At 44.0% G+C, this 12,185-nt stretch overlaps 1 long non-coding RNA gene across 1 annotated transcript; it reads left to right on the plus strand.

Annotated features, from left to right (window-relative positions):
* Positions 1–8,670: 8,670 nt before the first annotated feature.
* On the plus strand, positions 8,671–11,908 carry LOC140624307 (uncharacterized). The gene is made up of 3 exons (XR_012023800.1): positions 8,671–8,971; positions 9,917–10,039; positions 11,066–11,908. It is a non-coding gene; the product is annotated as an uncharacterized lncRNA (long non-coding RNA).
* The last annotated feature ends 277 nt before the right edge of the window (positions 11,909–12,185 follow it).

Genomic DNA, 12,185 nt, shown 5'->3' on the forward strand with positions numbered 1-12,185 from the left:
AAGAGAGAAACTCTAGAGGACTTTGGCTCTGGCAAAAATCTTCCCAGGAGTTAAAGGTCATACAAATTTCTCCAATAGATCTATGAATGGATTGATGTGCTACCGTATTTCTATTACCTCCTGAGTGAACCTCACAAACTTCAGGTCCTTTACTTCCATATTAGGAGTTGAAAGGGATAAGGGGGATTAAGAAAAAGTTACCCTTTTGTAAATATTTCAAACCAAGTTTGCTCCCGCCATGTACAAAGAGGTATTAGCGCGGGGCTTACTCTGTGTGAGAAGTTGCTGCATGCTGCACAAATCCGTGGCTGGGCTCAGGATGGCTCATTTAAGGCCAGAGGTTCCGTTTCTCCTGAAATTCAAAGGTTAGACTCTGGCTAGGGGAGAGAAGCTCACAAGGAAGATTCCTCCACAAAAGGTCGGGCGTTGGCCCCTCCTCTGAGACAGATACCATCACAGGGCACCAGGAGGTCTCAAGATCAGTGGGTTGAATTTCTAGCCTCTTTTTAGGGGCCTTCAAACTTACAAAAATTAATCCTTTTGATTGACTCTGGCTCCTAATCTTGAAGATAAGCTTGGAACACTTGCCAGTTTTCAGCACTGCTTACCAGGCCAAGTCTTAGCACCAATTTATAAATTTTGTCATCAGTGACCTTTCCAATCTTCCCTTTTCACCTGCCCACTTGGTAGCTCAAGTCTTCCTCCTTTCTTCTCTGTGGAAATTTAACGTCAAAGTGTTTGGGATTGTTAGGGATTTAAAGAGATCAAGTCATTCAGTCATTTCATTTTCAGAAGAGATAACTAAGATCCGGAGATGTTAGGTAACTTCCCTAAAGATGTGTTTTTAAATCCTCTTCAGGGTTTCAATATAAGGTGTCCAAGTTCGTTACCGATATTGGGGGAATCATTATTAATTGGTCTGCCGTGTAGGTCACAAACATTTTCATCTGGTACTGCCTATCATTTCTAGATATTCAAGTGTCAAAGCAGGAGTGTTTCAAAATGATTTAAATATCTTTAAATATATGTCATCTCCTCTCATTCATTTTTAAGACTTCTGAGCAAAATCCTTTTGGGATAGAAGTGTTCTTTGCTACTATTTACTATTTTGAAAAGAAGTGTAAACTATGAAATTAAAAACTGGTTTCCACTTAAAGAGCATCGCATCTAAAAAAGAAGGGGGAAATACACGAGCAGTTTTCGAGCCCACATTAATGAGTGACTTCAGTGATTTGAATACCGTAAAGTAGGAAGACAAGTGTCGGGTGGAACTCTGAAAATCATGGTTATTTGCTTTTCGGAGTAAGCGTGTAGGTAGTCTTCCCGGGGCTAGCATGCAGGGATGAATGGACTGGAAGGTGGAGGCATCTGACCTAGGATTTCTAAAGTGTTATAAATCTTGCTCAAGATAGCTATTACCAGGGCCTTCACATTTTTGTAATCCTGCTCGATGCAAAAATGGTCCCCTGGAGGCCCGTGCTTGCCAAATGAAGGCCAACTTCTTTGTAGAATCGCTAACATGGAACATCTTATGAGTAGGCAATACTCATGGGACCTTTTGTCATCAACATACTGGCCTCACTGCTTTGGGCTTTCTTTCCTTTGTCCTTATTCCCAATGTAAAAATTTACCTATGTGCTGTGTTGCTCTTCTCAAGGGTATTTTGTCAACATTGTCAAAGATAGTTATGCTAGATTTTTAGTGTGGGGAAAAAAAGTATTAGTCTTTAGGTAAATGACGTGTCTATAGATATATTCCCTGGCAAATCTTTCAGTGTGAAAATAAATGAAATAGTGTAACTTTTGTGCATTTCCCTCAAGATGTCAAATATTATTAATTCCTTAACATAAATATTAAAACATCTTCTATAAGATGCTTAAAGTAAAAAAAAAAAAATCCTTAAAGTAACGAGAGAAAATAACACTAAAGATGCTATTAAACATTAACACTGTATGTGATTTTTTGAATTTAATGATTATTTTATACTCATTTTTAATATTCCTTTTTAAAAAGCCGGTATGGAAATTGTTGGCTAATATTCTAACTCTGAATGGAATACCAGAACACTCAGGCCTCTCGCCTTTACCATATCTGCTCCCTAGAGCACTTTTCTTTTCCTAAGCACAGTGGGTTAGAAATTGTGGCTTCACAGTAGAAACTTTTCCTGGTTGTTTTGCCCCCACCTGCCATTTACATCCTTGGAGTAATCTGGTACCCATTTTCAGAAGCCATTTTTGAGGAAATCCTTTTTTTTTTTTTTTTTTTTTTTTTTTATGGAGTGGATGATATTTGAAAAGACAAGTAAAACCTATCAAGTACAAATGTGGACTTTGTTTTTGGTCCATATGTGTGAGAAAATTGCCCTCCCTTCTTTCCATTCTTGCCACAAATGGGATGTGCTTGTGTTACTTGTCATTGTATTACTCTCCTTGAAGTCAACTTTTCATCCAGTTGCCTAGAATGCACGTGGTGCCCATGCTGGGTTTCACTGCTTCACAGAAGGCCTTGCTGTACTCTAGTGGAAGCATGAGAAGATAGTGTCCTGTGTGCATCCATTATTGAGAAAAAGTGGAAGGTTTGTCTTCTCTACGGAAGGGGACTTACATGTCAATCTATGGACAGGAAGTTTCCAAACTTGGGACTGTCATGGTCCAAATTCTACCATCTAAGGCCAGAAAATCTGGACGTGCTCCATTAATAATTGACTTCAATGGTGCTGACTCTCCATCGAAAGACTGATGACGAGGCTTTCAGAAATCTTGGCTCATATTGGGACACTAAAGTGCCAGTGTGGAGGAAATTGGTAACTCAGGCTTTTTCAGGAACAACAGTACCTTATCAGCTCTTAAGCTACAGGCCACACTCAGAACTCTATGAAGGTACCTCGGTAGGCTTGGGGACAGGGCTTTGAAATCCTATTTCTGTATTGCTGGCTGTGCCACACTCATTACATCCATCTTGTGTGTATGTGTGCATGTGTGTGTGTGTGTGTGTGTTTGTGTATTTCTATTCCTTTCTCTGAAATTAGCCTCTGTGTTAGTATTTTTCATGTAGTGCCTATAACCCTGACGAAGGAAGAAAACTAAGAATTCTAAATAACTAGATTTCGTTCCTGTATGGTATGCACATTCTGGTGATTCAAAAGCACCCACTATTTGCAAAGTGCCAAGCTGAGACAGAGTTGGGGCTCACAGAGGAATGAGATATCCCAGTGCTTGAGAGATACTGTCTCTGGGATGGAGAAACAGGCAGATCTACAAGTATTTCTTGTGCAGGGTGGCCCATGCTGAGCAGTCCAAGAGAGGTGAGGGATGGCATTTAGAACATGGGCTCTGGCTTCAGAATGTTGTGCAAATTCATTTTTTTTTGAAAAAAGTTTGCTTGTTTGTTTATTTATCTATTTAAGAAAGAGAGAGAGAACTGGAGCTGGGGGGTCAGGCAGAGGGACAGAGGGAGAAACAGATTTCCTGCTGAGCATGGACCCAACCTGGGGCTCGATCCCAGGACCCTGAGATCATGACCTGAGCCGAAAGCAGACACTCTAAACTACTGAGCCACCCAGGCGCCCCGCAAATTCAGTTTTTTTGCTTAACATGCATGTGACTTGGGAAAGATTATTTACTTTTTAGCAGCCTTAGTTTTCTCATCTGAGAAATTGTAGTTAAAATGAGCTCTTCCTCATGGAGTCATTGGGAGGATTAAATACGAAAAATGACATTAAAGTTCCCTTTTTAAAACACAGTACCTGCCACACAAGCCTTAGAGCTCAGTACCTGTGAGCTGTCAGTATAAACAAAGTCTCCTGGAAATATGAGGGGAGATAAGACCCACGTACCATTGAAAGAGTTAAAAAAAAAATCTATCTCCATAGAGGATTATAATTTAAGGCTACCTAGAGGTGGCTTTAACTTACACATACCGGTAAGTTATGCAGGTTTTACACGTCTGCTCAGTCTGTTAATTCAGTGACAAAATATGTACTTACAACGGCAATTAAAGCAACTTAAAGTAGCACTGTAATACATCACAGAATACCTCTGTAAGGAAACACAGTTGCTATAGATAATTTTAGATGGTTATGATTTTATGAATATTTTAAGAAGTAAAAAAAAAAAAACACCAGTAAGGTGTAGTGCTATTATTTTTACACACAGGTCTCAGAAATCTAAAACTGTGTCATGGAAGAGCTCTAAAAAGCTCTTTTAATAAAGGAAGATGTCTCACCGTGTGAAAGATTTCCCTTTGAGTGTGCTGATTACTGAATGAATGGAATTTTGTAGCATCTTCAAAAAATACATATTGAGGATTGTTTTTAACGTTTAAATAAAAATTTGCAGGTGCTCGCTTTTTGTACATAAAGATTAGAGCCGGGGTGAAAACATAGAAGGACAGGCAATGTTGAGATGATGTTAATAAATACCTGTTCTGTTTTGTTTTGTTTTTTAAGTTTGCCCAGGGAGCAGTCCAAAAAAGGAAGTCTGGCAGTTACATGGACTCTATCACCCCAGGAATTCCTAGTGGTAGAAGATGCTAGGGGAAGTAGGTTTGTTTTCAGTTGTGGTTGAAGCAGAGGAACTCACCTTCCTCAGAAATTAATGGAGGCTTTCAATCTTGCTGGCACTGCTACTTTATCATTCATATGACTAAACAGACAATCAATTTAGCCGCAATGTATGGGAATGAAGGGAAGGAACAAATAAGCTATGAATGATGAGAACAGAAAAATCAAAACCCCCTCCCTTATTCTTTTTTAATGGCTAATACCAACAGGGACAAGACCAGTAAAAAGAGGTTAATGAATTGCAAAGATTCTTTAGAAAGTGATTGACTGGTATTGAAGCACAGTCAAATCAGTCATAAATATTTACTTTTATTAGCAACAGTGGGTTGCCTGTTATTTTCAATTGATTTTTAAAGCTGGCAAAAACCTACCACTGTGACTATTATCAAATGTTCCCAATTTTGTCAATATTTCTCTGCTCTATACAATTCCAGAACACACCTAGCCTCCTAAGCCCTTATTTCAAATGTATTTTTTTCAATATCGTTTCCAAATGATCATGAATGACAAGTTAAAGTGAGTTTCCCCATATCATTAAGAATAATTATAATCTTTTCATCTTGACATTTTTTCAAATGAATAGAACGGCGGCAGTTGTGGGATGAATGTTCTTTGATAATCTATGTTCTGCTGACATTGACTTGCTAACCTGCAGTTGTGTTATTTGTTTTACCAAGTGAGAATGAGCCATAAGAGAAACCTCTTTTTTTTTTTTTAAATTTCTGACGACTGGGAGAACTACAAGAGTTAACAGGGCAACATCGTTCTGGGTCTGAACAGTGTGCAGTACTGCTGTTTGTTTACACCATTGAATAAAATGCTGCTTTCTTTTGTAAAATCCAATCTGATATAAGGACATTTTTCAGAAACTTGCTGTCTAGACCATCAAAAAGATGGAAATCACTTTTAACACGGCATTTGTAACACGAAGATCCAATAATTCAATTCAAAGGAACATAACAAAAGGAATTTCCTACAGATAACAACAAAGAGTTAATATTTCCCAGGGCAGACAAGTTTCCAATTCAATTAGTTTTAATGAACCTTCTGCTCACTGGTTACTGAACTAGAAAGAACAGCAATAAATGCCCAGAGGAAAGAGGGAGAGGATATTAAAGGAGGGTTAGTGTATAGTATATAAATTTCCAAGTTGACTAAAAGAGTAGCCTTGATGTAGTTTTGGGAGCTAGAGACAGAGAATCAGATCCGCCCTCCGAGTTCAGTGTACAGGGCAGCAGACCTCGGCCAGTTGTTGTGTGCGAGAAGCAAACGCACGAGTCCATCCCCCCGTCTGATGGTGAAACAGATAATGGAATAGATAACGCAGCCACACAGGTCCTTAGGAGAGCCCAGCATATTCCACACGGAAATACAGAGTGAATTCTTTGCTAACCATCGGCAGACCAGATGGGTCAGTTCATACGTACGTACAAATTCATATGTATCTATGTGTGTGGATGAACGTGTATATATCTTCCAAGACAGTTTTTCAAAGAATTTAGATTTTTTTTTCCAGTTTGCGTGTAACAGAAATCACAGATTCACTCGTATAGGGAACCAGTGGACATAAGATTATGAAGGTAGAGCGCTGCCCCGCGCAAGCGATTTCCTGCTGCAGGTCCCGAGGGCGAGCTCCCCCCAAGACCGCAATGGCCTTGACCCCGAGGGTCCCCGTCACCTGCGGTGAGCGGCCGCCTGGGCTCCCAGGACGCGGCCGCAGGTCCCGCTCCGCTTCCCCGCGGCTCCCGGCAAGACGCGGCTGCGTAGACGCTCGACCACCGGCCAGGGCCAGGCACCTGAAATAAACGGTCAGTCCCGTAGGAGCCTCGCGGCGACCGCTGTTGCCCGGCCGCCTCGTCGGGCCCTTCTTCCATCCCGTGAACTTCTGGAACGTGTCTCATTCTCCGTCGCCCCCGGTCACCCTGGCCTATGTTTTAATTCTTGGTCGCGGGCCGCAGCCCAGCCCCGCGGCGGAGACCCTCGAACCCCCTCCGGGCCCGGGTCGGGGCAGCGCCGACGGGGTGCGCAGGGCGTCCGCAGGGGCCCGGGGGCAGGTGCCAGGGGCCCGGGGGCAGGGGCCAGGGGCAGGTGCCAGGTCCAGGCTCCCGGGGGCAGGGGCCACGGGGCAGGGGCCGGGGCCAGGGGGCAGGTGCCAGGGGCCCGGGGGCAGGGGCCACGGGGCCGGGGCCAGGGCCAGGGGGCAGGTGCCAGGGGCCTGGGGGCAGGGGCCAGGGGCCTGAGGGCAGGGGCCAGGGGGCAGGTGCCAGGTCCAGGGTCCCGGGAGCAGGGGCCACGGGGCAGGGGCCAGGGCCAGGGGGCAGGTGCCAGGGGCCCGGGGGCAGGGGCCAGGGGGCAGGTGCCAGGTCCAGGGTCCCGGGAGCAGGGGCCACGGGGCAGGGGCCAGGGCCAGGGGGCAGGTGCCAGGGGGCAGGTGCCAGGTCCAGGGTCCCGGGAGCAGGGGCCACGGGGCAGGGGCCAGGGCCAGGGGGCAGGTGCCAGGGGCCCGGGGGCAGGGGCCAGGGGGCAGGTGCCAGGTCCAGGGTCCCGGGAGCAGGGGCCACGGGGCAGGGGCCAGGGCCAGGGGGCAGGTGCCAGGTGCCAGGGGCTACGGGCCAGGGCTAGGGGGCAGGTGCGTGGCGCGGGGCTGCGGCGACGGCCCCTGACGGGCGGGTGGCGCTGCCCGAGGTGGCCCGGAGCCCCCCCGCGGGTCGGGTGGCGGCCGCCGGGCCTCCAGCTCCGGGCACGAGGTCCCCCTCCCGGGGGCCTTCACTCAAGGGCCTTCGGGTCTTGAACGTCGCGGCCGCGTTTGCACGTGCGGAGAAAGGCCCTGCGCGTCGCCGCGGGGGTGGGCGCGGCGGGGGCGGCGGGGGCGGCGGGGGGCAGCGGGCAGCGGGGGGCGGCGGGGGCGGCGGGGGGCAGCGGGCAGCGGGGGGCGGGCCCCGGGCCCCGGCCCCGAGCCCCGGCCCCGAGCCCCGCCGCCCCCGGTCCTGCGTTGCTCTCCGCCCGCCCCGAAGAGTTGCTGTAGATACTCAGGTGACCTCACGCTAGTTAAGACGTGGAGTGTGATGGGGCCGGCCTCTGAAGACATTCATGTGCATATTTATACGAAGAGCCTATTTCCAGGGACGGAGTTTAGACATTCATGTTCAATTTTTTTTTTCATGTTCAATTTGGATAAATGTTTTATCGTCTGAAATTCGTGTGAGGTTCTTGTTGTGCATAAGTGGTCGGGTGAGTTTATAGAGCTTCCAAAGGCAACGGGTTGGGGGAATCTAAAATTCATTTGCACTTTTGGTGGTGGCACAGGAAATGACACTTAAGGGAAAGGGCAAATTTTTTATCAGATGGCAATTAGCCTATGAAGTGTGATTCTGAACACATCAATGGAAAAACAACCTTAGCTACACGTGAGGGCACCACTGGCACGTGGGGGTGCCTCCAGGCGGTAGGGCTCCGGCCTGTCGGCGGCAAAACAAAAGGCGGAGGGACTCCTTTACAGAACAATGGAGAGGCGGGAACAGGCAGGGGTAGGCACGAGAGGCAGCAGATACTAGACTAAGGCATTTAATTGCAAAATAAGAACCCAAGTGTGCAAAACACGAAAGCCCTCCGATACCTAGTTTTCTTAAATAGCAAAAGAAACTCTAGAACTTTGCCTCTAAGGTATTACAAGAAACTTTGTCAAGTTGCACATGAGAAAACAGAGCCCACAGCCATATAGTAAGCAAAAAAATTCTGTTTGAGTATTGACATGACAGTTTTTGAAAGTTCAAGCAGAAAACCAATTATAATGAGCACTGGAAAGCCTGGAGCCCTGCTGTTCAATAAATAAAAAGTACAACAAACTATTTTCCAAAAAGGTTCTAGAGAGTTTCTTCTTGTCCCACTACTTACAATCTGATTACATAAATAGTCTCTATTTGCTGTTGAATTGCCAGGCAGCTGTATTAAAGTACAAATCAAATCAAGTCAGGATTAGAAAGTAAAAGAGCATGGTTTAAAGTAATCTATCCCCCAGGAACTGTGCTCAGATTCATCAAACAGAGCTTAAAGTACAGTATATCTTATACCCCTCGTGTTTCCATACAGCATTGCTGCAAAACCAGTTATTATTTTTGATATCCAGAGAATGTTGCTTGTTGCTGAAGAAGGCTCACTTGCTTATTTAAAGGTACTGTTCGTATGTGCCACTTATTTATTACTTCTTTCAGTTCAGATGCACGGGAAGGACCTGAGTACTAAAGACTAGTAGACTCTTTATTGACCGTCTCCTCTCGGCCTCAGCTGTGAATTGTCATGAATATTTCTTGCTGATGGAAGGATGGCTAATTTATTCCAGATTTTGCGTGATACACAGTTGTGATGATATTAAAGAAAAGCCGGTCGTCCTTAGATGCTATTGGCTGTAAGGTATTATGCACACCTGCCCTTGCAAATCCTGTTCCATCCTATTATTGCCAAAGGAGAAGGTGATTTAGTCATTTCAACCTGTGATTGCTTCTGATGGAGGGCTCTACGTGTAATTGTCAACGTGCTCCTCAGTTTTTGGTCTTTACAAGATGGTTGTCACCTTCAAGTAGAATGAGCACAATTCAACAAATATGCGTACTTTTATCAATGACTGCTCTCTACTTTTCTGATCTTACGGGACAAACTTGTTTAGATCTCCCAATATCAGCCTATATTTCGCCACATTCCTTGTACTTATAGAATAGCCAAGTATCTGTTCAGAGATGTTATATTGGCTTCAGTTATCATATTCTGCATTTATCTCCGAAGGGCATAAATGCGGCCTGTGAAGATAACTGGATATTGATTTATAGTGATAAATTTATATTTTATATGTAACGCGGAGGGGAAAACAGGCAAAAGTGTGATTTCTGTAAGCCGAATGGCTTCAAGAAAATGGGTGATGTGTGTTTTAACCAGACAGCCCAATGATCATTTTTCTTCCCACATCCCTAAGCTAAGGAGACAAAGTCGACAGTTGCCATTAGTTAACATTTCTCATGTAAGTGGCTCTTCTTGCAAACTATGCCCCATTAAAACAAGCATTCGGTGTCATCGCTGTGCACCAGCATACTGGAAATGCTGGCACCTCTCCATTGCAGCTGGAGCTCTTCAGCCCAATTTAAAGTTAAGTTCCCTGCACTTTGCTAACCTGATCATTACCGGTGACGCAGAGCACGTGCCGTGAGAAGTAGCCAGGTGACTTGGGCAGCAGTGGGAAGGGACCTGCATTCACGCGGGACACTTGGGGGTTTCTCTGTATGGGACAGAGATTTCTGTCTGAGTTGTTAAAGAAGAAAAGTGGGGAGGCTCAATAATCTTCCCTTCATCGTCCTCTTCTTCTAGGTTTATCAGGAAAAAGTCAAAATTGGAACTTGCCATTTACGGCCCCCGTACAGCACATGTGGTGACTAAGGACCTTGCCAACTTAGCAGGAAGGCACCTGCAGACGAAGGCCCTCCACACGAGGTATTTGTGGGGCAAGTGGAGCTCGCAGAGTCAGGCCGGACGCGGCTTCCAAGAAACTGGCTGCCAAACTGGTCTGGCTCTGCGTTTGAAACAAACAATTTTTGAAAATCTTTTAATGAAATATTGATTTTATCAAGCACATCAAACTAAAGGCAAATGTACCATGGTGTCATGATTAAAAAATAACAATATATTACAGGTAAACTAAGATAAATGAGTTAAGTGTTCAGTTTGCAGTGCAAATTGAAACCATATATCACAACCTTTCATTATATTGCATTACTGCTGGAGTACAGAATATGGAAGTTGATGGAATAGTAATATCAAATTAGTAGGGAGCTTTACCCTGCTTCAGTTGAGGGCGGAATTTGGAGCTAAAAAGGGATTATTTCCATAACAAAAGTTTCTTAAAAATATTTTTAAAGTGAATGTGACTGATAATCAGGAAGACTATGGCACTCTGAAATTGCCCTTCCTAGATCTCACATGAAGAAATGAAGGGATCTGTATTAATTTTAAAGCTCCCTTTGATTGGGTGAACCTGTCTCCGTTTTGTATGACATTGTTGCCACAGGTCATTGCCTGGTGCGGTGTACCATGAAACAAACAAATAGAAAAAGGCACCTTCTGGCACTTTAAGTCTCGCTGCCATCTGACTACTACCCTAGTGGTTCAGAATGATGAAAAGCAGAGGCTGGGAGAAATCTTCCTATGGTTAGATTGGGAAAAATGAGCATGATGATCACATGGGCTGGGAAGGGCAGGAGAGACAGCCGGAGTCATCTCAGAACTCAAGAGAAAAGGAGAAGACAAGAGGTCACAATTATATGCTGGTATCACACTCCCTTTCACAGAGATCTGATATATTCAGTTTGTTCTTGTATGGTGCTTAGGGAAGTTCTAATTAAGGGAAGAAAGAATTTTGACACATGTGAAGCAGAGATCAATATTTAGCACTATAATCAGCAATTCCTGATGGTTTGACAGTGTCACCATACACATTGTAACTATCCATTATTTTCTCAGGGAGGAGAGCCAGGCAGAGGCTAACAGGCTTACGGCAAGCTATCATGAATCACATAAAGCAGTGTCTCATTCGCTTCTATTTGTCTTGCTTTTCATCTTCATTCATCCTTATAAAGAAGGCTGTACTGCCACCGGCCCCGAAACGCCATCCTACCTCTGAACTGCAACAACAAAGAGCAAAAACAGTTTCTAAAAATGTCTACCGTGTAAAGTACAATAGCTACTTTGCAGAGAGATTAAAATAAAAAAGAAAAAGGAAGGAATGGCTTTTTACCCTCTGAAAACATGCATGGTGGACTCCCTTCACATTTAACCTAAAGGGACTCTATTAGCCACTAGAAAAAAAATATTAATTTAAAACACTTTGGGGGGGAGTTATGTTTATAATAAGTTACAGGTTTAGAATATATTGATCTCATTTTTCACCCAGACTAAACGGTGTCCGTTCTACAACAAAGGAGCTCCCACCATCACAGAACTGCACCAAATTCTGTATTGAATTTTGGGTTTGGCTGTAGAGATGCAACCGTAATAAAATATCTGAATAGCTAGTCATCTTAACTTTAGGGGTGCAAGTGGATGGTAGAGTTCTGTGTTCGGGTTTTTATCCTGCAAGAGGTTCGTCAAGCCGTAAATCTTTATGTTCACAGGTATTTAAAGTTTAAATGTATAAAGAAGATGTATGTTAGTTATGTGGTCTACTTGGATATAATTTGATTTCTCTTTAAGTTACACAGATGATATCATAATAATCAATGATCATTTTAGCACATCTGATACTAATGCAAAATAAAAGACAAATCCTAAGGCTATTGTTCAGTGGCTTTTAAGTTAATTGCAATCTATCGCTCCGTTTCACTAGTTATAAGGTGCTATTCTCTGTTTTTTTTTTTTTTTTAATATTAAAAATTGTGCCAGGTCTGTCTGGTTAACTTTTAGACATTAATCGTCAGCAAGCGACTTCAAAATTTATTTTATTTATTTTTGCATCTTAGATTTTGATTGGAGAACATGTACCGGATAACTTAAAGAAATAAACACCCTGTAAAATGTGATGGAATAATTTGACTCCAATTTACATACAGAACATTATTCCTAACATTTTTCATAACGCTCACAG

This window comes from Canis lupus, chromosome 34 (genome assembly GCF_048164855.1).
Source record: "Canis lupus baileyi chromosome 34, mCanLup2.hap1, whole genome shotgun sequence".
NCBI classification, from domain to species: Eukaryota; Metazoa; Chordata; class Mammalia; order Carnivora; family Canidae; genus Canis; species Canis lupus.